At 48.0% G+C, this 25,880-nt stretch overlaps 1 protein-coding gene across 3 annotated transcripts in view; it reads left to right on the top strand.

The window, feature by feature from the left end:
- zdhhc4 (zDHHC palmitoyltransferase 4) overlaps positions 1–25,880 on the top strand; it is a 98,056-nt gene that overhangs the window by 25,981 nt on the left and 46,195 nt on the right. Inside the window, exon 1 of one of the 3 annotated variants that reach the window (XM_072481104.1) lies at positions 23,920–24,010. The exons of 1 other annotated variant lie outside the window; for it this stretch is intronic. The gene's annotated coding sequence lies outside the window, so the exon portion shown is untranslated. Of the gene's footprint in view, positions 1–23,919; positions 24,011–25,880 lie in introns of those variants that run through there. One more of the 3 variants, XM_072481102.1, reaches the window with a different exon arrangement.

Here is a 25,880-nt window from a genome sequence, read left to right as displayed (position 1 = left end):
CATGTTGTCATCTCTGGTTTGTTGCCGGTGCCACGTGCTAGCGAGTTGAGGAACAGGGAGAGAGTGCAGATAAACACGGGGCTGCAGGGATGGTGTAGGAGAGAGGGTTTCAGTTACGTGGATAATTGGAGCACATTCTGGGGAAGGTGGGACCTGTACAGACCGGACGGTTTGCACCTGAACCAGAGGGGCACCAATATCCTGGGAGGGAAATTTGCTACGGCTCTTCGGGGGGGTTTAAACTAATTTGTCAGGGGGATGGGGAAACGAGCTGTAGTCCAGAAGCCAGTGTTGAGAGTAGTGAGGTACTGAGGAGGGTATCAAGGTCGCAGGAGTGTACCGGCAGACAGGAAGGTGGGTTGAAGTGTGTCTACTTCAATGCAAGGACCATCTGGAATAAGGTAGGTGAACTTGGAGCGTGGATTGGTACTTGGGACTACGACGTTGTGGACATTATGGAGACATGGTTAGAACAGGGACAGGAATGGTTGTTGGAAGTTCCAGAGTATAGATGTTTCAGTAAGAGTAGAGAAGGTGGTAAAAGAGGTGGAGGTGTAGCATTGTTAACCAAGGATTGTTTAACGGCTGCAGAAAGGCAGTTCGAGGGAGATCTGCCTATTGAGGTAATATGGCTGAAGTTAGACATAGGAAAGGAGTGGTCACGTTGTAAGGAGTTTTCTATAGGCCCCCAAATAGTAATAGAGATGTGGAGGAAGAAATTGCAAAACAGATTATGGATAGGTGTGGAGGTCTCAGGGTAGTTGTCATGGGTGACTTTAACTTTCCAAATATTGATTGGAACCTGTATAGGTCGAACAGTTTGGATGGGGCAGTTTTTGTACAGTGTGTGCAGGAGGGTTTCCTGACACAATATGTGGATAGGCCGACAAGAGGTGGGGCCACATTGGATTTGGTACTGGGTAATGAACCGAGCCAAGTGTTAGATTTGTTTGTGGGAGAGCACTTTGGACATAGTGTCCACAATTCGGTGTCTTTCACTGTTGCAATGGAGAGTGATAGGGCCATACGGCAGGGCAAGGTTTATGATTGGGGGAGGGGTAATTATGATGCGATTAGCCAAGAATTAGGGAGCATAAGATGGGAACAGAAACTGTCAGGGAAAGGCACAAATGAAAAGTGGAGCTTGTTCAAGGAACAAATACTGCGTGTCCTTGATAGATATGTCCGTTTCAGGCAGGGAAGAAATGGCCGTGTGAGGGAACCATGGTTCACAAGAGGTTGAATGTCTTGTCAAGAGGCAAAAGGAAGCGTATGTAAGGATGAGAAAACAAGGTTCAGTTGGGTCGCTTGAGGGTTACAAGGTAGCAAGGAATGAGCTAAAAAAAAGGGCTTAGGAGAGCTAGGAGGGGGCATGAGAAGTCCTTGGTGGGTCAGATCAAGAAAAACCCCAAGGCTTTTTACTTTTATGTGAGAAATAAAAGAATGACCAGGGTGAGGTTAGGGCCGGTCAAGGACAGTAGTGGGAACTTGTGCATGGAGTCAGAAGAGATATGAGAGGTGTTGAATGAATACTTTTCTTCAGTGTTCACCAAGGAGAGGGGCCATGTTTTTGAGGATGAGAGTGTGATACAGGCGGGTAGGCTGGAGGAGGTAGATGTTCTGAGGAAGGATGTTGTAATGACCTCCAATTGGCATTATTGGTTGGCCAATTGGAGTATGAGCTCCCTCAATGATAGCTCATTGAGGGGGCCCATATAAGCACCTGTGTAGGCTTTGTGAAGCAGTCTTAAGTTGACTGGAATGCTAGCAGCACTGTTTGGAGCTGCTCGTGTAGATAAGTTATTGCAAATAAATACTGGTGTGGTGACGGAACCCCTGCCTCCTGTGGATTATTACAGTGGCGATGAGGTAAACAAAGAACCTTGCGGAGACCAGCTGCCGCACTCGGAGGGTAAGCCTTGCTCTTTCAAAAATGCCTCTTTTTGGGAAGTTGGATGCATTCGACCTGACTATTGAGGACTGGTCCCAGTATGTTGCGAGAATTGTTGCTCTTTTTAGCCTTAGTTTATTAGCTCTGATTCCATCACCTTTGCTCACGAGTCGCCAGGTATCTTTCCGATACCGCCACGTGGTTCAAGTTCAAGTTATGATTAATAAGTCAGCACACCGCTTAGCAAGATTGAAATCAACGGTCATTTATTATATACAACAAGTAATGTTTATACAATAATCCTACTATCTATATAATAAACCTATCACTACTGGCCAATACTTAACTTTAGGAAGAGCCTACCAGGTCAGGGAAACGAATGGCTTATCCAATCGGATCTGGCCCGCGGGATTCAAAAGGCTGATACAGGTCGATGGCTAGGAGTCTTTATCGGATAGCAAGCGCTGGATTCAAACTTACAGTTGCCGGTTGCTGTTCTTGCGAAGGTCTCGAGCAGGCGAAGAAGGGAGAGAGAGAGATCTGAACTTGGCCCCTCACTTTATAGGGCCCAGGGGCTTCCCACCTCTCGGGGCGGCCCTTGACCCTGAGTCCCAAGTGATTGGACATGTTCCCAATCACTGGGTTCGATACGTCCAATTGCGAGGCGATTCCCCGATCGGGGGGTGGTCGTTCACCTGCCTTTGTTTCGGCCACTGCAGGCGGCGCCAGGTCTGGCCTGGTATTCAATTGCTAATATGTTGCAATTGTTCCGGGGGATAGCTGATTAAACTGCAGATGTCTGGGTTGATGGGCTGTTAAGAGTCCTGAGTATAACTGCAAATGTCTGGGTTGATGGGCTGTTAATAGCCCTGAGTATCGATCTGGGCCGACTTCCCCAGAGCCGAATATGATATTCTGCCTGCAGCTGTCCGTTTGTGTCTTGTTACCTGCTTTTCCCATCAGCCTTTCCGGTTAGCCATTTTAAATCGGGTTTTGGCCAAATTAATCGGGAAGCAGCCATTTTACGTGGCTACAGAATGTGTTACTTTTTCCAGGCCAATGAGATAACGGAGGACGGAAGGAAACGGGTTATACTGCTGTCAGCATTCGGACCCTCAGCCTTCGCCATTATACGTAGTCCAACTTATCCCGATACGCCGGACACGATACCTTTCCAAGAATTAATGAAATTGGTGGAAGAGCACTATGACCCAAAACCACCCCTCATTTTGCGTAGGTACAGATTCTACACAACGAAGCGGGAAGACAGATGAGTCAATCACAAATTTCTTGACATGCCTGAGCAGCTGGCGGAAAAATGTGAGTTCGGCCCGACGTGAAATGAAATGCTTCGGGACCGGTTAGTGTGTGGCATAAATGACCTACAAATACAGAACCGCCTGTTGGCGGAAATGCAGCTAGACTGCAGGCGGGCGTTACAGCTCGCACTGTCCCTAGAAAAGGCAGCAAGTGGGGCGCAGGAACTACAGGGCACACCAATGGAGGTAGATACCTGGGAGAGGGACTACCACAATGGGTCTAGCTGCCCTCAGGAAAAGCCTGAGGAACAGAGGGCCACAGGAAAACCCCAGAACTGTCACCAAGTCTGCTAGGATTAACTGGAGACAGAGGGAACACTTAAGGAACCCATGGAAGTTCTAGGCACGACTCATGTACCCGTGGAATATGACAAACAATTGCTCAGATTATAATTGACGATAGTAGAAGGCTCCGGACCGAACTTAATAGGACGGAACTGGCTGAAAGACCTAAACTTAGATTGGATGAAAATTTTCCAGAGTGGAAGCGGGCAGTTGAGTGGAGTACTCCAAAAATACCCGGAGGTCTTCCAAGAAGGTTTGGGGGAATTATAGGCGCCAAAGCAATTTTGCACGTGGACCCAGAAGCCCTTCCGAAATTTTGTGAGGCCAGGCATTAAGGCCTTTTGCATTAAGGAAGAAAGTAGATGTCGAAATAGAAAGGTTATGGCGCGACAGCATTATCAGACCAGTACAGTTCTCGGAATGGGCAGTGCCGGTGGTACCAATTTTGAAGCCAGGCGGCTCGATACGTCTCTGTGGAGATTTCAAACAGACGGTAAACAAATACGCACTGCTGGACAAATACCCGATCCCGAAAATAGACGACCTATATGCCAAATTGGCAGGTGGGCTTTTGTTCACGAAACTGGACATGAGCCACGCCTACCTGCAGTTAAAACTGGACAAGGACTCCCAGAAGTTCGCTACGATCAACACCCTGAAGGGACTTTTTCGTTATACTAGGCTACCCTTCGGAGTGTCATCAGCCTGCGCTATATTCCAGCGTATGATGGAAAATATTCTGCAGGGACTACCGCAGGTGGCGATTTATTTGGACGATGTCTTAATTACGGGTAGGACAAACAGGGAAACACCTGGACCAAATAAGGGCAGCGGAACCACACCTGGAGGCAGTCGAAGCAGGACCGCCTCAAGCTGGGATAGCTCAGACAGGAAAGCTACCCACACCCCAGCCCCGAGCAATTTCTCCAGACCCCGTCATCCAGTCGTCAGAGTCGGAGATGGACACGTTCGACGAGGCCGCCGCGACACCTCTCCCCAAGGAGGAGGAAGTACAACTTCCAAGGAGGACGTCAAGGAAAAGACGGGCACCTACAAGGTACACCCCACCCATGTCAGAGAACGACCCGGCGGACGACACAGAGGTGACAGACCCGGACAGGAGGAGCAGGAAGAAGCTCAGAGGAATGCCAGCTGGCAGGAATTCCTCGGATCTTGGGGGGGGGAGGGGTGTAATGACCTCCAATTGGCATTATTGGTTGGCCAATTGGAGTATGAGCTCCCTCAATGATAGCTCATTGAGGGGGCCCATATAAGCACCTGAGTAGGCTTTGTGAAGCAGTCTTAAGTTGACTGGAATGCTAGCAGCACTGTTTGGAGCTGCTCGTGTAGATAAGTTATTGCAAATAAATACTGGTGTGGTGACGGAACCCCTGCCTCCTGTGGATTATTACAGATGTATTAGCAATTTTGAAAAACCTTAGGGTCGACAAATCCCCTGGGCCAGATGGGATATATCATAGGATTCATTGGGAGGCAAGGGATGAGATTGCAGAGCCTTTGGCTTTGATCTTTGGGTCCTCACTGTTCACGGGGATAGTGCCAGAGGACTGGAGAGTGGCGAATGTTGTTCCTCTGTTCAAGAAAGGGAATAGGAATGACCCTGGTAATTATAGGCCGGTTAGTCTTACTTCGGTGGTCGGTAAGATAATGGAAAATGTCCTGAAGGATAGGATTTATGACCATTTGGAAAGATGCAGCTTAATCCGGGATAGTCAACATGGATTCGTGAAGGGTAAGTCTTGCCTCACAAATTTGATTGAATTCTTTGAGGAGGTAACTAAGTGTGTAGATGTAGATAGAGCAGTTGATGTCGTATACATGGATTTTAGTAAGGCGTTTGATAAGGTTCCCCATATTCAGTTCATGAAGAAAGTAAGGAGGTGTGGGATAGAGGGAAATTTGGCCAATTGGATAAGTAACTGGCTATCACATAGAAGTCAGAGGGTGGTAGTGGATGGAAAATTTGCAGACTGGAGACCAGTTACCAGCGGTGTACCACAGGGATCAGTGCTGGGTCCTCTGCTATTTGTGATTTTTATCAATGACTTGGAGGAGGGGGCTGAAGGGTGGGTCAGTAAATTTGCTGATGACACCAAGATTGGTGGAGTACTGGATGAGGTGGAGGGCATTTGTAGGCTGCAAAGAGACATTAACAGGATGCAGAGCTGGGCCGAAAAATGGCAGATGGAGTTTAATCCTGATAAGTGCGAGGTGATTCATTTTGGTAGGAAAAATTTGAATGCGGATTACAGGGTCAACGGCAGGGTTCTGAGGAATGTGGAGGAACAGAGAGATCTTGGGGTTCATGTCCACAGATCTCTGAAGGTTGCCACTCAAGTGGATAGAGCCATGAAGAAGGCCTATAGTGTATTAGCGTTTATTAACAGGGGGCTTGAGTTTAAGAGCCGTGGGATTATGCTGCAACTGTACATGACCCTGGTGAGACCACATTTGGAGTATTGTGTGCAGTTCTGGTCACCTCACTATAGGAAGGATGTGGAAGCATTGGAAAGGTGGTAGTATGGAGTGCTCTTAAGGCAGCGTTAAGAGCACTCCATACTACCACCACGGAGTATAGACAGAGCTCACTAGATCATGCGAAGTGCAGGAAGCAGATTGCAGAAATGCAGTCTTTGCTTTCAGTTCAGAAAGGATTCCAGAGCACCTTTGGATCCCAGTTAGATGAGGATGATGGCCGGATTGGGAAGAATTAAATGAGACCGCGCATAGGTATGTTCAGGGAACATGTGCGCAAGGAAAGCCCCAGAAGAGGAAAGCGCCCCAACCCCCCACAGAGCAGATAGTTCAGGCACCAATGAATCCAGTAACCACCCACCGCATAGTCACCTCGGAAGGAGACACGGAATTCCTGTAAACGACCCCCTTAACCGTGACCCAATTACGCGTGCGAGAAAACCACACCGTTCCTCCCACCTCAGACCCCCACCACTTCTTTGCCAGAGTAAAGCAGCAGGCGGCCATGTACGGCCTGGACGAGCGTGAGCACGTGAAGCTCACAGTTTTGAGTTCAGACCCTTCGGTCGTAGCAGCACTTCCCGACCCACAGAATGTAAGAGGAGGCACCCTTGCAGAAATGCATACCGCGATCCTAGACGCGATCGGGTATAACAGGGGTGACCCCGTAGAAGGCCTCAATAAGTGCAGGCAAAAGAAAACCGAGCACCCCACAGCGTTTGCTCGACGCTTGTGGATCCATTTGTCCCCAGACAACATGGCCAAATGGACACGCATCCTTATCTCCCATGCCACAGAAACAGGATAAAAAGCCTGTACGAATTATGACCCCTCAGAGGAAGCCCACAATGAGAAATGGGTTGTAAAAAGATTGTCCCGCGCCTGGGAGCAATCTGTTCAAAACAAACCCACGAACAAAAATCCCGAAGAACAGCAGGCAGAAGCAGACATACACACAGTTAAGGCACACCAGAACCCCGCATGAAGGCAGGAACAGCCTCCCACAAAAACCACAGGAGTGTTACAACTGTGGACAGTTAGGACACTTTGCACGAGAGTGCAATGCCCCAGAAAAGCAACAGAGAGCCCAGCAGACAGGCATTCTAAATAAAACCAGGACAAAGCCAATACATAGCGTTAGCACCCGTTCAGATCAGACGGACCTGAACGGAACGGACTGACTGTGTTCTGGCTCCCCCAGTTGGGTATGCGACACCCTTTGGGATAGGTCCGGCCGACTAGTAGTTGCAGCAAAGATACGGGGATAGCCCATCGAGTTTCTCTGGGACACAGGAGGGTCCCGCACCACAATCAATTCCTCCACCATGTTTCAAAAGGACATGTGGTCAACGACAGCCACCATCACCCTCAGCGGCTTTACAGGCCACTCACAGCAGGGACACATCACAGCCCCTGTACCCATTCAAATCGGCAACATCACCACCAGGCACCCCATAGTTTTAGTAGATCTACCCTACACAGCAGAACATATTTTAGGCAGAGATTTTATGAATTCCCACAATCTGTCCTTCGATCCAGTCAACCAATGTGTTTGGAGAATAGCAAAATCTGCAAGAGCCCCCGCAACGCTCACAATAGGAGAATACGCCAACAAGATTAGCGCAGTTGGCGAATTTTGGTTTGACCCGACCACTATTAGCACAGACCAGCAGGTTAGGGCAGTTCTGCAGAAGCACAGGACAGCATTCGCGACCCACAAATACGACTGTGGCCGGATGACTGGTTCCGTTCAAATCACAGGACCTGACCCTAGACCCCAAAAGTAATACGGATTTCCCCAAGAGGCAGAGGGAGAAATCACAAAAGTTATCGACAGCTTATTAGAGCAGGGCATACTCAGATCAGTAGCCTCCACTAATAATGCCCCGATTTGGCCAGTGAGAAAGCCCGATGGATCATGGCGACTGACCATTGATTACCGGGAACTCAACCAAGTCACCCCCGCAGCAGCCCCCACGGTAGCCACAAGTCCCGAGACCATTTCAAACAGGGACTCAACTCACGATATTTTACGGTTTTGGACATCAGTAATGGATTCTGGTCCATTCCATTGGCAAAAGCATGCCAATACAAATTTGCCTTCAGTTTTAAAGGTCAGCAGTACAGGTGGACATGCCTTCCACAAGGATTCCACAACTCCCCCTCCATTTTCCACCGACAGCTGGCAAATGGGTTATCAAAATTTTCTCGCCCCGAATGTCTGGTCCAGTACGTGGACGACCTATTACTGCAGACAGACACCAAGGCAGAGCACATTGAGCTTCTGTCCGAACTCCTGGAACTCCTACAAAAAATTGGTTGTAAAGTGAACCACAAAAAGGCCCAGATTTTGGAAAACAAAGTGATATATTTGGGTACAATTATCACGCACGGTAAACGCAAGATCGAGTACAAAAGAATTGACTCGATTGCCAAATTGCCCCTTCCCCAGAACATTTCAGCCCTCCGGTTGTTTTTAGGACTGGTTGGCTACTGCCAAAATGACATTGACAGTTTCGCCAGCAAGGCAGCACCCCTCTCGGAGCTCCTAAAGAAAGGAGCCCCTTGGGAATGGCTTCTGCAGCATACGGATGCTGTGGACTCTTTGAAAAGAGCACTCATAGCAGCCCCCGCACTACAAGTTCCAGACCCGCTTTCCCCCTATGCGATAGAGGTAGCAAGCACAGACCGCACCCTTTCGGCCGTGCTCCTCCAGGAACAGCACGAACAATTAAGACCCGTGGCTTACGCCTCCAGAGTCTTAGATGCTGTGGAGCCGGGATTTTCGGCCTGTGAAAGGCACCTGCTCGCAGTTTTCTGGGCAGTTCAGTATTTTTCATACATAACCGGACTAAACCCCATCACAATCCTCACCGAACACACCCTCACCCAACTTTTACTTGACGGACGACTCAAGGACGGTACAGTTAGTCAGATTAGAGCAGCTAGATGGACCCTTCTTTTGCAGGGACGGGACATTACTGTTAAACGGACCAAGACCCACACTTTCTTAGTAGATAACCTTCAGTACCCAGGCACCCCTCATGAATGTGAAATCATTTCACCGCACCACAACACAGGCCCCTTTATTTCAAAACACCCCCCAGAAAGATAGGTAGTTCACCCCAGAGCCCCCAGCCCACAGACACGTGCGAACCTTTAAGGATATATGTGGACGGTTCGTCCACTATATTAGAAGGATGCGGCATATATGTCGAGGACGCGCCCTAGAAGAAATATCACTAAAGGTACCAGGCCACTTAGGCACACAGGCGGCAGAACTAGCAGCCGTGGCGTACATTGTGGATCACCCAGATTCCTTCCCCAGTCCAGCAGACATATACTCGGACAGCCTCTATGTCTGCAACAGCCTTATAGAATTCCTACCCCTGTGGAAAGCAAGAGGTTTTGTTTGCGCAGACGGAAAACCCCTCCCTTCAGCCCCATTGCTCCGCCACATTTTAGAAAAAGCACAGAACAGGACATTCAGAATCGTTATAAAGTTCGAAGTCACCACCGTTCCTCCCCCCCTGGAAATGTAAAAGCCGACGCACTGGCAAAAGCAGGTTCCAGGCACGGATATTTTTGGACACCCCCCGAAAGTGCACCAGTGAATGCAGTTCATGTCTCGCAGACTAATCTTGAGGATTTAGTGCAGGCGCAGAAGCAGGATAGCAATCTCAGGGAGGTTTTGAAAGGAAAATTTCCAGCACCTTCCGTTAGGTTTAAAAATGCACTGACCACACATGACGGTGTGGTGTTAAAAGACACCCTTTATGTGGTTCCTGAACAGGACAGGAATCAGTTCAGTTGTTTGTTCCATGACAGTCATGGACATCAGAGAATTGATCCCACTACAGCCCACCTCAGGCAGCTCTGTTGGTAGTAAAGTTTAAAAGAAGACACTACGTTGAGAATTGCCTTATCTGTGCCCAGAACAATCCGGACAGAAATGCAAAAAGCTCAACTTAGCCACACCCGCCACATTAACGGCCCCTGGACTAACCTCCAGATCAATTTTATAGGACCATTGCCCCCTTGCAGGAATGGTTACAAATACGTATTAATTGTCATAGACACTTTTACAAAATGGGTAGAGGCATTCCCATCCCGAACGAACACAGCAAAGACCACAGCCAAGATCTTAACCCACCACATCTTTACAAGATGGGGACTCCCCCGCAGCATTGAATCTGACCAAGGTTCCCATTTTACGGGACGTGTCATGAAGAACGTCCTCACGATATTTGGCATTACCCAAAAATTCCACATTGCATACCACCGTCGGTCAAGTGGTATCATGGAGCGCATGAATCGGACCCTAAAATCAACCCTCAGAAAAATGGTCCAACAGAACAACAACACTTGGGATTCAGTCCTCCCTTTGCGCTGATGTTTCTAAGAAATACTGTCTCAACTTCCACAGGTTACCCCCCACACACTCTCATGACCGGACGCCCCATGAAAGGCACAATTTTTATTAGGATTGGACTTGACCAGCCCCAAAGTAACGGCCCTCACACACGAGAACGCAGTCAAACAGTTAGTGGAGAATGTGAAAACGGCTCAGCTAGCAGCCGCAGTAAGATTAGGCACACGGAAGAAACAGAGCAAAGCCTGTTTCGACAAGACAGTGCATGCAACTGAGTTTGAGGTAGGACAGCAGGTCATACTCTCCATCTATAACCCCAGCACATTCCTGTCACCTAAATATTCGGGTCCGTACTCTATTGCGGACAAAGTAAGCCCCTCCGTCTATAAAATTAAGTACCCCAACGGAAAGACTGCGTGGTTCCATATCAACCAGCTTAAGGCATATGGCCCACAGTCCAACCATGCACATCACGTCATTCTCGACGCAGCAGACCACGCCCGCCCACAGCCAACTTATCCGTACTCTCCCCCAACATGCCCACCACATCCACGGACTCGCCCTCGACTCCACCCCCGACCTCTAGACTCCGCCCTGGAACGGCCACAGACAGCAGCAGCAGCGACAGCGACTGTGACTCAGACAATAGCCACAGCATGCCTCCCTACTATCCCCATGCAACAGGACCCACACCTAGCGAATCTGACCACGATTCAAGTGATTCCTTCCTCATCACATTCCTCAATAAACCCCACCAAACACCACTGCCCTACGATTACGACCCCGCTTCCGTCCCCACCGAACTAGACACCACCTTTTGGCACTACAACAACTAATACAGGCTCATCCAGAACGACGGGATGGACCCCAAATCACACCATGCAGCCCTATCAGCCCTGATGCATTCCAGAATATGGCATCCGGGAGAAGAAAACTACTTTGAGTCTGACTCCCAAAGCGAGAACGCCTTTGCGACCCTGTTCGCAACCGATAACTGAGGTGTCCAGATGATGTTTTAAAAAGGAACCGCTTGGGAGAAAACGGTGTCCTTTCTGATGGAACCTGCAGCATGTTTAATGTTGTCTGTAGAGGTATTGTTAAATGTTGTTTGTAAGATCGAAAAGAAATTTCACGGCCCCACGCCACCACCTTCTGATGCCCACTGGCAGTCAGAGAAACTAGTTTGTCCCGGACTCTAGTTCAGAGGAACTAGTTTGTCCACAGAGACTTGTTAATGTCCCAGACCCCAGTTCAGAGGAACTCTTCTGTCGACAGAAAAACAAACCGTTCATAACTACCCTTCAGGTTTAAAGGTAGAACCTTTACGGCAACCCCCCACGATGACTACATTTTTTGTCTGTTATTGTCGGTTGCTCAGGCAGTGGAGAAACGGCATTGGTCTCCGCCCTGCCTGAGGACCCCCCCCTCTGGTCATCTACGCTCGGGTAGAGCACACACGGCATTGGTTGCCGTCCTACTCGGGGATTCCATCCAAATCTTACCCGTCGTGGCCCATACGCACCTCATTTCGGCATTTTTGGTTCAAAAAGTTTTGTTTTGTTTCAGGCGACCCTTAGGTTGCCATCCCTATACTATTTACATCCTCAAACATTTGGATGGTAAATCGCACAGCCTGCGAGACGGCTCACACTGTTTCAGTATTTTTAAGTGTGTCTTGTCCTGAATATTCGGTTTAAAAAATTTTTTTTTTTTTTTTAAATGAGTCACACAGTGACAAATTGTAAAGGGAGAATTGGCACTGAAGGACAGACATACTAACAGACGAGATATTAAACCAAGATAGTAACAGACACTATGCTTGATCCCACAGAACTCCAGAAGCTCCAGCGAAGAGAAAGAAAAAGAACCATGAGGACATCCTCCGTGTTGCTCATCACCCTAATGAACATTTGGTTGCACGCGAACCCCCTGAACCCTAGCTACCAGTCGTTAATGATTCACTTCCCCATAGCACCCAGAGCCCAGTCACAAGCGACACCACATCATCTTGGTGTGACAGGTTTATAACCTGGTACTCCCTGTCCTACTTATAGAATCCCTATTAGTGTTGGCGATACTCTGCAGCATCGTGCAAACTATCCGCATGAGGAAATGGCGAAGGAGAGCCTACCGCGCTCGCACACCGGTATATAGGATAAGATCCCCTATTTTCGGTTATGACCAGACCCCCGACCCCGCGATCTATAATAAAGGACATTCGTTTGCGTTCCTTTTGTGAATAAAGAAATGTTTTTCATGAGCGATTGTACAATCCTGAGCTTCACTGCCAAGCCAGGCAAAATGTGAATAATGCTGCCATGATTTTGTGTCTATTGTTTAAGAAGTTAATATGATTGAATGTTTGAGTGAGTGTAGTTTAGTGAGGACAGTTAGAGGTACAGTTTTTTTTATTTGTAATGCATGTTCCTGTTTTGACATAGCGCCACTTAGAATGTTAGGTAAAAATGTTCTTGCATAGTTATGGTCAGTGTAGAGGTCATAGAAGAGTGCTCACCGGGTCAGGGAATGAAGACAACGCAGTTATGTGATCCTTCACACTTCACGTTAGGATCACAAGGTGGGGGTGTAGTCACCTGAGTTGGCCACTTCCCGACTTAAAATGGAGAACCGCAAAGGCTGAAGGGAAATTCAGCCAACACAGGCAAATACAGAAATCATGTGTTTTGGAACCTGTAAGGAACCAGACAGCACTGAAACCAGCATCCATCTGCATAGGAATACAGCAGCCATCTGCATAGTAATGAGCGATTCCAGGGCACAATGGCAACAGTTGAGGTGAATAAAGCCAAGCCAGACTCCTCGGCGCCAGCAAGAGCCGAGACAAAGGAAGGCCAACGGACATTTAGGGACCGCCCAACGACCAGGGAACAACTCCAGTGTTGGAGAAATCAATACAAGTGATCGGAATGCAGTCCAATCACTTGGAACCAGGTACGGGGTCCGCCCCGAAGGGCGGGAAGCCTCTGGGGACTATAAAGTAAAGCCCCCAAGTTCAAAAGTCCTTCTTTGGCAGGGTCACTCAGCAGCTTGAACCAACCCTTGACAGTGACCTGTCTTGTTGCCTCCAAGCAAGTAAGTCTCAAGTCAACGCTCGCTACGAGATAGGCGCTCCTAGCTACCAGTCCATACCAGCTTTGAATCCCGCAGACTCAGGACCTGAACGAAAGGCCATTTGTTCCCCTGACCTGGTGGGCCAGTCCGAAGCTAAGTATAGGCCTGTTAGTGATAGAAATAGCCTAGAAAGTAGAGTTTATGCATGAGTAGCGATTTACTGTGTATAATAAATGTGTTTTGATTTGAATCTTACTAATTGGTGTGTTGAGTTATTCATCATTACTTGAACTTGAACCTCGTGGCGGTATCATAAAGATACCTGGCGACTCTAGAGCAAAGGTTATAAAACAGAGCCAATTGAACCAACCAAATGTTAGCAACAATGGACTGCCTGCTGTGATAGTGGAGTCGGACACTTTAGGAACTTTCAAGCGATTATTGGATAGGCACATGGAGCACACCAGAATGACAGGGAGTGGGATAGCTTGATCTTGGTTTCGGACAAGGCTCGGCACAACATCGAGGGCCGAAGGGCCTGTTCTGTGCTGTACTGTTCTATGTTCAACTGCGACCACACAAAGCGCATCCTCCAGGTGTGTTCTTAGACACCTGATGTATTTGAGGGAGCACAACAATTACAGCGATGGCTCCTTGGAGATCAGCAGTATCCCCTGAGGACGTGGCTGATGGTACCTGTGCGGAGGCCACAGAGCTTAGCAGAGACCTGGTACAATGAGGCTCAAGCTTCTGCTCGCGTTTTGGCGGAGCGGACCCTTGAAGTGCTGAAGATGTTGTGCTGGATTCTCTGATAATGCGGAATGGCCGGGTCCGTGGCCACGCGTGAGTACGGCGGCGAGCAACATTGCGCCAGCTGCGCGCGAACCCAGCCTGCCAAAAACTGCTCTCCTGTAGCCAGCCTCGCAACCCCCAGACCACTACCCCACCAGTGCCCCCAGCCCCCACTAAAGCCCCCCCTGCCCGCAGAATGGCTCCCCCCTCCGACTGTGGCGGCACTGGACTCAGTATGCAGCCGCCACGCGAGGTTCCCGAACGATGTGAGCACACACAAGTTGGGGACTTGGCCCCTAAGCATAGGAGGAGGGCCTCAGGTGACATCTTGAGGCCGTCCATACGGCATGGGCGCACTCCCCGAGTACGCTGTTTTTGAGGGGTGGAGCATCGCAAGATCGGCGCCGCCCCCGATTCCGGTGTAAACGGGGATTCTCCGGCCAAACGCGATTTTGGCGTCGGCAATCGGAGAATCCCGCCCGGGGTTTCAGTGCCTAGACCTGTCAGTTAAAGCACTGCAATGTAGTCACCTTGAGAGTTTCATGGATCCTGGTTGTATGTTGCGCCCTCCACAACCTAGGGCTTCAACAGATCAAGGTCTGAGGATGAGAGGGATGAGCAGCACATCTCCTTTGATGAAGAGGATGTTGAGTTGGGTGACGAGGAAGAAGCCCTGGAAGAAGCAGAGGAAGGTCATCAGGCAGTGGTGATGGCCAAAAGAGGCAGGAGAGCTCAGGAGGCCCTAATAGCCTCCTGCTTCATGGATGATCAGGTTAGGGCCACTAAGGAAATCCATCATGTTGGTGTCCCTATCTGTCTGGCTGCTGGCAGTGCCTATTCTTACTGATAAGGTTCATGTCATGGGAAGAGAGCGGTTACCCATAATCCCAAAATTGCAGGAGGAAGCTGATGGCTTGCAGTGGGAACAGTGCATTGTTCCTCAGGGTTACTGCGAATGTCTGACTCCTGTCTGGCTAAAAGCAAATCGCAAACTCCTATTGACCAGGCTAATATCAGGGTGATGTTGAGCAAACAGTTTAATCTCTCCTAATCTAGGCTTCACTTTAGTTAGGGGTGCCCTGAAGTTCAGTGTCACCAGTGACAGATGCCACACAGGTCTAGCCATTGTGTTCCATTTACTGAGATCAGACATTTACAATGACTGGGTTGAGTCGTGACCTGACCATTTTTGGGAGCTGCTCATTAACAGGGAGACTGGCAAGACTGTGCCCTGTCACTGTGAGGGAACACCAACCAATGAGCTGGCAACCTTGCAGGGAGGAAATGGAGGAGGGTCTGTGTGTGAGCATCCAGCTTTTCAATGTAAGATAGGTGCAGTTGGCTCAGTGGCATTTTATGGAGAAATCTTTTTTTTTTAGAAAATATTTTATTGAGGCATTTATAATTTTAACATTTTAAACAAAGAGATCCCACACACACAAAAAACCCACAATAACATACCCAACCTCCCCTCCCCCCCCCCCCCCAAAGCATAGACCCCCAGCTACCCGTACATTAGATTCCCTACCCTTATTCATCACTTCCATGCCCCCCCCCCCCCCCCCCCCCCCCCCACCCGGACGGTCAATTTTCCTTGAAGAAGTCAATGAACGGCTGCCACGTGCGAGCGAACCCCTGTAGTGGACCCTGTTGCCGATTTCTCTTTCCTATGCTCTTTACTCTGGCTCTGTCCCAATTAGGGCAATCAGTGAATTTGCCTTCTTTCTATATTGTCAATGTCCGAATGCTTAGAGTCGCCATGTATCGAATGATACCACCACAAGTTTCAACCGGCTATCGATGAAAGAGCCAAACACCAGTTAGTTAGTTCAAGGTCAAGGGTACTTTATTTACATACAATCAATCATGCAACATAAACACTACGAGGTAACTACTCCTATTACTAAGACAACCTGTACTTAACTTCGGGCAACCGGTTTAGGTCAGGAAACAGTGGCCGCTGTTCAATTCTGGATCTCTTGGGTTCAAAGGAGTAACTGCTGCTCAGCTGGGCTCATCCGTCTGGTAGTGGGCGTTGAACTAGAACTTGCTTCTAGTGTTGCTGCGATTGGCGATGACCGTGACCAAGGTACCAAGGCCAAAAGAGAGCGAGCATATGGCGAACTCTTCCTTTGTACTTGGGGGCTTTCGCACTCTTTTGGGCGGTCCTTCGATTTGGGCCTTACTAATTGGGTAATCCCTGATCACTCCGTTCGATTCTTTAGCCAAGAAGTGGGCGAGGATCTGGATGACTGGGCGTGTCTCAAGCGGTCATTGACCCCGTTGTTTGTGTTTCCCTTGGACAGAGAGTGGCGCCGAAATGTCTGGGACTGTCCCGGTAGCTGGAGTACCAGTCCTTTGTGTTGGGGAAGATGGGCCATCACCTGCTAATCGGCCTGATTAACATGCTAATAGGACGGGGTTTCAATACTGTCTGGACTTTGCTGACAAATATGCATTTCAGGCTCAGAACCTGCCTGACTCTTGACTTGTCCATTTTACCCATCAGTCTTTGCGAGTTGCTCTGTGCTTAGTTGGGATTGGCCATCCCAGATGGCTACAACCCCTTAAGGCAAACTTAATTCTCTCTAGCCGAAGAAACCTGCCATGTCACTGACCCAAACATCCGACTTTGGAGGCTTTGAGTCCCTCCATCCCAACAAAATCCGTCTTCGGGCCATCAAGGAGACAAAGGCTAAAACGTCGGGCTCTCCCCCCTCCCCCCCCCCCCCCCCCAACCAGGCTCCCGGATCTTCTGACACCCCGAATACTGTCACCTCTGGACTCGGAGTCACCCTCCCTTCCAGGATTATGGATAAATCTTAGGAGAGCAGGGAGCCATAGAGAGGTTGCAAAAAGTGAGATCTAATTGACAGAGGTGGTTAATGACTGACATTGGTGCGTGCTATCTACAAGTGTCTACAACACCCTTGCTCACGCTATGCAACTAAACTTTCTTAACCTTCCTAACCCTGCTGCTATGTATTGGGGTCTCCCCAGAATCCACAGCAGAGGTGGAAGCAACTTGCTGGTTGTCATGCCCTGTTGACTGAGAGGTCTTTGGCGGGTGTCCTTTAGAGGGCGGAGACCTGGAGGTCCCCGGTCTGCTTTCTGGGTGTGGCAGTTTGGTAGTGCCTCCCTCCTTGGCCTGTGGGGCTGGAGCTGTTTTTGTCACATCAAGAGGAGAATTAGAAAAGTTGGACACTCCCATAGTCTCCTGGATGGAGGACCTCTTACTATGCATCAGCTTCTTCTCCTCCCTACGGGTGCTCGTGGACCCCTAGCATCCTCCATGGAATAGGGAGAGCAGCTGGAGTGAGGTCAAGAAGCCCAGCCGTCCTCTGAAGCTGGGACTTGTGAATGCCGAAAAGTGCCTGCACCATGGAGTTCACGCCCTGCCCCATGGAGTTCATGTCCTGCGTCATGAAATGCAAGTCATGCACCATGGAGGTCATGCCCTCCACCAGTGCAGGGCTGGAGTCCTGCACCAAGTCTTCTACTACGGCCATCACCTTTGCAGTGTTGACTTGGCTGCTTTGGAGTGTCAGTACTATCCCTTTGGACTGATGGCATTTGGACTCCTCCAGTCAGCCTTTCAATCTAACGAGTAAAGCTGACATCCTTCCTGATGTCCCCAACTTTGCATTTGGAGTGCCAGTAACTGAGCCATGACCGAGTCCAGACACACGTCATTTGACTGGGGCTCTGTAGAGTCTTGGCCTCCAGAAGTCCTCCGAGTCCAGGCTCCCGGCGACGTCCTTACCTCCGCCTGCTGTGGATCAGACAGAGTGAGGTACTCACCAGTTTGTGACCCCGAGACCTCTCGACTATTAGTTCTCAAAAAGGTGTGGGTCTCTGTGGTGGTGGAAGGTGTGGGTGAAAGTTGTGAGTTTTTCTATCTCCATATTGGAGAATTCATTGGAGCAGCTATTTAGGGTGGAGTCAGTGCCTGGCTGTTGGAGGCACTGGGCTTCTCCCCTGATGTATCTGTAAGAGAAGGGAGATGTTATTTGTGCATGGCAGGGGCATAAAGATAAAAGTGACTAGACTCATGTTAGGTTGGTGTGATGGATGATGGTGTTGTGGGTCCTCACTTGGTTCTTTTGGCACCCACATCGCTCTTGGAACAGGAGCAGTCCTCTTCCTCTTCAGCCAGCAGGAGGGTTCTCTCCTCAAAAGGCGAAAGGATTTTAAACTTGGGCATCTCTCCACCTGCCTGGGAACTCTCCCGTCTATTGCCCTGCGAGAGATGGGGAGAGCATAAGCAGACAGCATGCCAGGGCAGATGGTAAGGATGCCTGGTGTGTGTGGTTGATGTGTGGGGACAAGGATGTGATGAGGAGATGGGCCGCAGGGCAGATGAAGTGTGTGGGAGAGCGAATTGTGGTGTCCCTTAAGGTGGCAGTAAGTGACCTTGTGGAGGGTTTCCTGCCTGCAAGGACAAGATGTGGCACTCTCCTCGATGGCATCCAGCATTCTGGTGAGGGCACCCTCCGAGAATCTTATTTATTTGCAGCTGTACTCTTCAGTGGACTTGGAACAAACGCTGGGGAGTACTGGGGTGAGGTCTGAATAGAGCGCCCCACTGATTGAAGCACTCAGCTAATGATAGGGTGGGCAAATCAGAGCCCCCCTCCCCCCCCACACATTTGTAGCATGAAACACATTAATTTTTTTTCTGCTAAATGCTGAAAAATACAGTGGAGAAACCCACCAATGTCTGGCTGGCTACACCCCACTTTTCTTGCCTGAAACAACACTTAGAAATAAAATTGGAAAATTCTGCCCTTTGCATCTGTCTTCACAAAAAAAGGGGGACAGCGCAGACATTGTACTTCGGGAGGAAAATGAAATATTGGATGTTATAAGCATAGTGATAGAAGAAGTATTAAAGCATTCAGCATCTTAGAAAGTGGATAAATTACCAGGCCTGGTTGAAATATATCCTGGTCTGCGAGAAGCAAGGGAGGAAATGGCAGAGGCTCTAATCATTATTTTCCAATCCTTTCTCGCAAAAGGCACAGTGCAGCAAGACTGTAGAACTGCAATGTTGTGCTAGTGTTTAAAAATGGTGGACAGGATAGGCCAGCGAGCTAAACTCAGTGGTGGGGCAGATTCTTGAAAACAAATTCTGAAGTATAAATCGGCATAAGAAATAAATAATAATAAATCAAGGACAGTCAACACCGATCTGTTAAGGGAATACCATATCTGACAAACTTTTGAGGCGGTAACAAGGAGAGTTGATGAGCATGGTGCGTTGAATGTAATCAATATGAATTTTAGCAAGGCTTTTGGCAAGCTCCCAAATGACAAACTGTTCAGAGAATTAAGAATCTATAGGACTTGACCACCTCTGATTTGCCCAGCCCATCATCAGCTGAGTGCTTCAATCAGTGGGGCGCTCTGTTCAAACCTCACCCCAGTACAGATCTATAGGATCCAAGAGCAAGTAGCAAATTGGATCTAAATTTGGTTCAATGGCAGGAAGTAAGGATTAATTAAGAGTGAATGGGTGTATTTTGTGATTGGAAGGCTATTTCAGTGGGGATCTGGAAGGCTCAAAACTGGGTCCATTGCTTTTCTTGTTATATAATAATTTAGACATAAATGTAAGGTGTATAATTAAGAAGTTTGTAACTTATACAATAATTGGTCTTGGGTTGACATGGTTATGAATGCTGGACTTTTATTAGGTGGTTGTTTTAAACTGTCTCCTTTAATGGTAAAGAGTAAAATCACCATAGTCCCAGATGACCAAAGGCTGCTGTCCCCTTTGAGGGGGAGAGTTGTCTGCCAGTGATTTAACCTGAGGATCACCACACTTCAGGCAAGGGGCAAGGTTGAGAAGGCAAACCTTCATGAATAATCTCAGCCGCTGTGGGAATTGAACCCAGGTTGCTGGTCTTGCTCTGCATCGCGAACCAGCTGTCTAGCCAACTGAGCTAAACCAGCTTCCAATGGTAAAGAGTAGTAGTTTGGAGAAGGGCTGGGACCTCCTGCGGGATCTGCCATGTGACATGATTGCTATGGAGACAATCGTGTCACAGGCCAGAACTTATTGGAAGTAATAAAGGTGCAGCTTTTGACACCTGAAAACAAAGGAGGAGGGCTTTGGCCTTAGTGCTGCCCAGACTCACAGAGGCAGTCAGAGAAAATAAGGTGTGGGTAAGGAGAGCAAAAACAGGTGCTATGCACCAGGCAGAAGGACTGCTTTTGGGTTAATCACCAAGTGGAGTGCTAAAGAGGACAAAACCGCTGGGCAAAGAAACAAGGATTGTGCAGATGTAAAAAACAAGGTATCATCAGAGGGTACCTTCTACGGGAATTTTAAATATTATTTCACAGGACATGGGTGTCACTCGCTAGGCCAGCATATTTATTGCCCATCCCCATCTTTATTATTGTCACAAGTAAGCTTACATTAACACTGCAATGAAGTTACTTCAGGAAGCGTAGTACGACACACTCCCCCGTTTACATCAATGGCTCCGAAGTGGAGATGGTCGATAGCCTGGGACTCACCATTACCAACAGTCTGTCCTGGTTCACTCACGTTGATGCAACAGTCAAGAAAGCCCAACAATGTCTCTACTTCCTACAGAAGCTAAAGATATTCGGCATGTCTGCATCGATTCTCAAACTTCTAGAGATGTGCCACAGAGAGCATCCTATCCGGCTGCATCACAACTTGGTATGGCAACTGCTCGGCCCAGGATCGCAAGAAAGTGCAGTGTGTGGTGAATTCAGCCCAACGCATCACACAAGCTTGCCACTCTCCCATTGATTCGGTCTACACCTCCTGCTGCCTCAAGAAGGCAGCCAGCATTATCAGAGACCTCTCCCACCCAGACTTTGCCCTCTTCCAGGTTTTTCCATCAGGCAGAAGATACAGAAGTCTGAAGACCCACACATCCAGACAAAGGAACAGCTTCTTCCCACAGCTACTAGACTAACGACTCTCCCTAGGACTGATCTGTTCCCTGTAAGAACACTATTATTATATTATATTCACAGCGGTCGATGATGTTCTTGCTCATGAATTTGCTTTGTTTGGCCCTTGTTTCGCACTGTAACCAATCACTATTTGTCAATGTACTATTTGTTAATGTACTCTGTTGATTATTCTTTTATCTACTATGTACATACTGTGTACGTTCCCTTGGCTGCAGAAAAATACTTTTCACTGTACTTCGGTACATGTGACAATAAATCAATCAATCAAAATCCCCTAGTCGCCACATTCCGGCACCTGTTCGCATACACGGAGGGAGAATTCAGAATGTCCAATTCACCTAACAGCACGGGACCTGTGGAAGGAAACCAGAGCATCCGGAGGAGACGCACACAGACATGGGGAGAATGTGCAGACTCCGCGCAGAGTGACCCAAGCTGGGAATGGAACCTGGGACCCTGGCACTGTAAAGCAATAGTGCTAACAACTGTGCTACTGTGCCGCCCTTAGCTCAGTTGGCTAGATAGCTGGTTCGTGATGCACAGCAACAGCAGCAATGCGGGTTCAATTGCACTTGAGAATGTGGTGGTCAGCTGCATTCTTCAGCTGCTGCAGTCCATCTGGTGTAGGTACACCCACAGTGCTGTTGGGGAGGGAGCTCCAGAATTTTGATCCTGCAACAGTGAAGGAATGGCAATATAGATCCAAGTCTGGACGGTGTATAGCTTGGAGAAGAATTTGCAGGTGATGTTGGTTCCATGCATCTGCTGCCCTTGTTCTTCTGGAGCTAACGATCACAAGTCATTCAATTGTGCTCAGAAGATTGAACAAAGGGGACCTCGTTGAAAAGGACACTGGAAGATTCATCAGTTGGGGTCGAGAGAAGAGATGCTGCTCAAGTTGGGATTTTTAAACACAACTATATTTCTGCTGTGGTTGTGGCAATGTATAAACATGGGAATTTTCAGTTGTGTTAAGAAGTCAATAAGAAATACCTTTTTTGTAGTTTTGCATATTATTTGCCTAATAAGTAATGTTTAGTCAATGTTGATTTTAGTTTATTACAGAAAAAGTCTTCAAACATGAATTCTTGTTGTGGAATTCTATGGGTAGGTTACTAGAAAATTCATATTTTTAATAGTTACTGGACTCTACAGGGATTGTAACAACAATGAGAAAGAAAGCTAAAGACTGCAGAAAGGTATAAATGGACTGAGCAGGTGGGCAGAAAGTGCAAAATAGAATTCAATGGGATATGTATTTGATGTACCATATCATACAGGGTAATGACTCAAGGGCTGGAAAGTAGGATTAGGCTGATTAAAAATAAAAGCAGAAAATGTTGGACGATAATAGGTTGGGCAGCATCACTGGAGAAAAAAATGAGATAATATTTCAGGTTGATGAACTTTCATCAGAAGTGGGAAAAGTTAGAAATATTATTGAATTTTAAACAAGTGGGGTGGGTGCAAAAAAAACACAAGGAAAATGCTTGGTAGGGTAGAAGGCAAGACAGATTAAGTGACAAGAGGATGGTGGTGCAAGGCCAAAAGGAGTGGTAATGGGACAAGTAAAGAAACAAATGAAGTGGCATGAGGAGATGCAACTGACAATGATAAACAGCTGCCATGCAAAAGCAAGAGAAAAAACAAGTAAAACCAAAACCAACAAAGGAAACTTGATGAGGGCTGAGATTACAATCTGAAATTATTGAACTCAATTACCGAGGTTGAAGGCTGTAAAGTGCCTCATTCTTCTGTTTTTATTTCAGATTTCCAGGATCCACAGTATTTTGTTTTTATAAGGTTAAAACTGTTGTTACATGGTCACCCAGCAATTATCAAAATAAGTGTCTAATTTCCTACATGCCAACAGATTTAATTAGCTGTAATGCAATTAATACACTTTAATATAAACTTAAATTTGATTTAATTAAACACAAAGGTCTTCCCTGAACTATGCAATATAAATGCAAGTATTTCTTGCTCAAGCAAGTTGGTCAGTTTCTGAGGTCACGCTTGTTGTGACTGGATTGGTGCTTAATAAGATTTCCCTAGCTAGTCTTCCACTGGGGAATTTTCACAAGGGGTGCATCACCTGGATTGGTCATATGAGGGACGCATCAAGCTTGGGGCAGCCGCTGTGTAAGGCCTTTCAGCAAATGTTCACAACCGTGTGAAACTCCTCGGTCTGGGCAATTATCACTAATGTATAAAACTGTATTGAAGCACCGCAGTGTAACATGACCAATGTAAATATTTGGAAAAGAATTGTAATGTAAATATTGATGTGTAATGTCATCCTTATTGAACTGAAGAAACTCAATTAAATCTGGGCCGCTGGAGAAAATGTAAATTATTATCGTACTTTACTGTTATGACAATTTAAAATGTTTTTGTAACGTTTATTTTTAGTGATTTTATGAATGAAGTATATTTTTGAAATTAAAATTCAACAGAACTTCCTTAAATTAATCCTTAGGGGAGGGGGGGGGGGCATGGAGATAATTGTACTTTTTGTGATTTTTCGTCAATACCTGGCAGCATGAGGCACCGACATTGCTTAAAGTTGGCGGGTGTGTTTCTTTTTCTTGCTCCGTGAGGCTCGGCCTCCCGTTTGCAGGCTGCTTTTCGCGGCTCCCGTTACCAGGTTACCGCCCAAGTGCATCTTTGCCCTCTGCGCATGTCCGGGATGTGTGCCTTGAAGTTCCGACGCCCGAGGCAGAGCCAATCAGTGGGTCGGAACAGAGATCACCATGGGGACCGTTTGAGTGACATACTCGTCATTTCCGGTGCAGCTGCCAAATTAGCGTCCGAAACTTTCAGCAGGTAAAGAACTCAGGGGAATGATGGCGCTTGGGGGTTGGGCTACGATGAGCGTGGAAGGAATTTGCGGGGGCGTAGGGCCTCGGGGAGAACCGGGAAGTGGCTGGGCAACGGGAAGTAAGACTAATGGGGGAGAGGCTAATTGGCGAAGGGGGAGGGGAAGCGTGGGTGGACAGGGTACGGTTAAAGTGGAGGGAGGAATGTGGAAGCAGAAGGAGTGTGTGAATGGGGAGCGTACAGATTGGGGATAGATCTGATGGTCTATATCTTGGCTTATAAAAGAGACCACCAGAAATAGTGGCTGCACTGACAGTGATTTTCCGAAATTCTCTCGATTGTAAGTTAGTGAATGCAGGTGCTTCAGGAGGAAGAACGGCGAGAAGGTGCCCGGGTAGGGAGCTGGAGGCTCGGGCGCTGGCAATGGCGCCGCTCTTTTTTGCTCCAGGGAAATACTCGGGTAGTCTGGTGGTGGTGGCTACGTTGAAGATATGGATGCAATTTCGGCAAGTTAGGGTGGGGTCGAAGCTGATGCTGGTTTGAAAGAATCATGTGTTTGAGCCAGTGCGACTGGATGCTAGGTTTTGGGGATGGGAAGATCGGGGGATGATGGAAATGAAGGACTTTTGGAAGGGCAGTTTGCAAGTTGGGAGGAGTTGACAGAGACGTGTGGGATTCCGCAGGGGCAGACCTTTAGGTATATGTAAGTGCAGGACTTTGCGAGGAAGGTTTTCCTGATGTTTCCGGTGACACCTCGCTCCTTGTTGGAGGGGGTGTTGTCAATGATGGGGCGGGGATCATCTCGTTGATTTATACGAAGATTTTGAAGGAGGATGAATGCCTCAATCTCGTGTGCGAGGGAGGTTAAGGATGAGCTGGTTGTTTGAGGTGGTGGAGGACACTTGCAAGCAGTGTGGCCAACTATGTACATAGAACAGTACAGCACAGAACAGGCCCTTCGGCCCTCGATGTTGTGCCGAGCTTTGTCCGAAACCAAGATCAAGCTATCCCACTCCCTGTCATTCTGGTGTGCTCCATGTGCCTATCCAATACCGCTTGAAAGTTCCTAAAGTGTCCGACTCCACTATCACAGCAGGCAGTCCATTCCACACCCTAACCACTCTCTGAGTAAAGAACCTACCTCAGACACCCCTCCTATATCTCCCACCCCCAACCTTATAGTTATGCCCCCTTGTAACAGCTACATCCACCCGAGGAAATAGTCTCTGAAAGTCCACAGACTATCTATCCCCCTCATCATCTTATACACTTCAATTAAGTCGCTTCTCATCCTCCTTCGTTCCAATGAGAAAAGCCCTAGCTCCCTCAACCTTTCCTCATAAGACCTACCCTCCAAACCAGGCAGCATCCTGTAAATCTCCTTTGCACCCTTTCCATGCTTCCACATCCTTCCTATAGTGGTTGACCAGATCTGCACACACTACTCCAAATGTGGTCTCACCAGGGTCATGTACAGTTGCAGCATAACCCCACAGCTTTTAAACTCAAGCCCCCTGTTAATAAACGCTAACACACTATAGGCCTTCTTCCGGCTCTCATCTTCTGTTAATACCCGAAGTTTGAGAATTTTTGGGGCCATTTTTCAGCACCATGTTGGTGGTGTTGCATGTGGATTTAAACACAGTCCCCTGGGACCATATTTGGGGTGTTGGACATGTGCTGCAGATGGGAGTGGGGGCAGACATTTTAGTCTTGCTTTGCTGTTTGCTTGCAGGTGGATCCAATTGGTGTCGAGGTCCGTTCTCCACCCAGTGCTCTGTATGGCGGGGGACCTGATGGAGTTTCTGTATTTGGAGAGGGTTAAGTTTACCTTGAGGGGGGGGATGGAGGGATTCCACAAAAGTTGGGATCTGCT

The sequence above is a fragment of the Scyliorhinus torazame genome, chromosome 17 (assembly GCF_047496885.1).
Source record: "Scyliorhinus torazame isolate Kashiwa2021f chromosome 17, sScyTor2.1, whole genome shotgun sequence".
NCBI lineage: Eukaryota > Metazoa > Chordata > Chondrichthyes > Carcharhiniformes > Scyliorhinidae > Scyliorhinus > Scyliorhinus torazame.
Note: the sequence above shows the minus strand (reverse complement) of the source record. Positions and strands in the feature narration are given on the sequence as shown.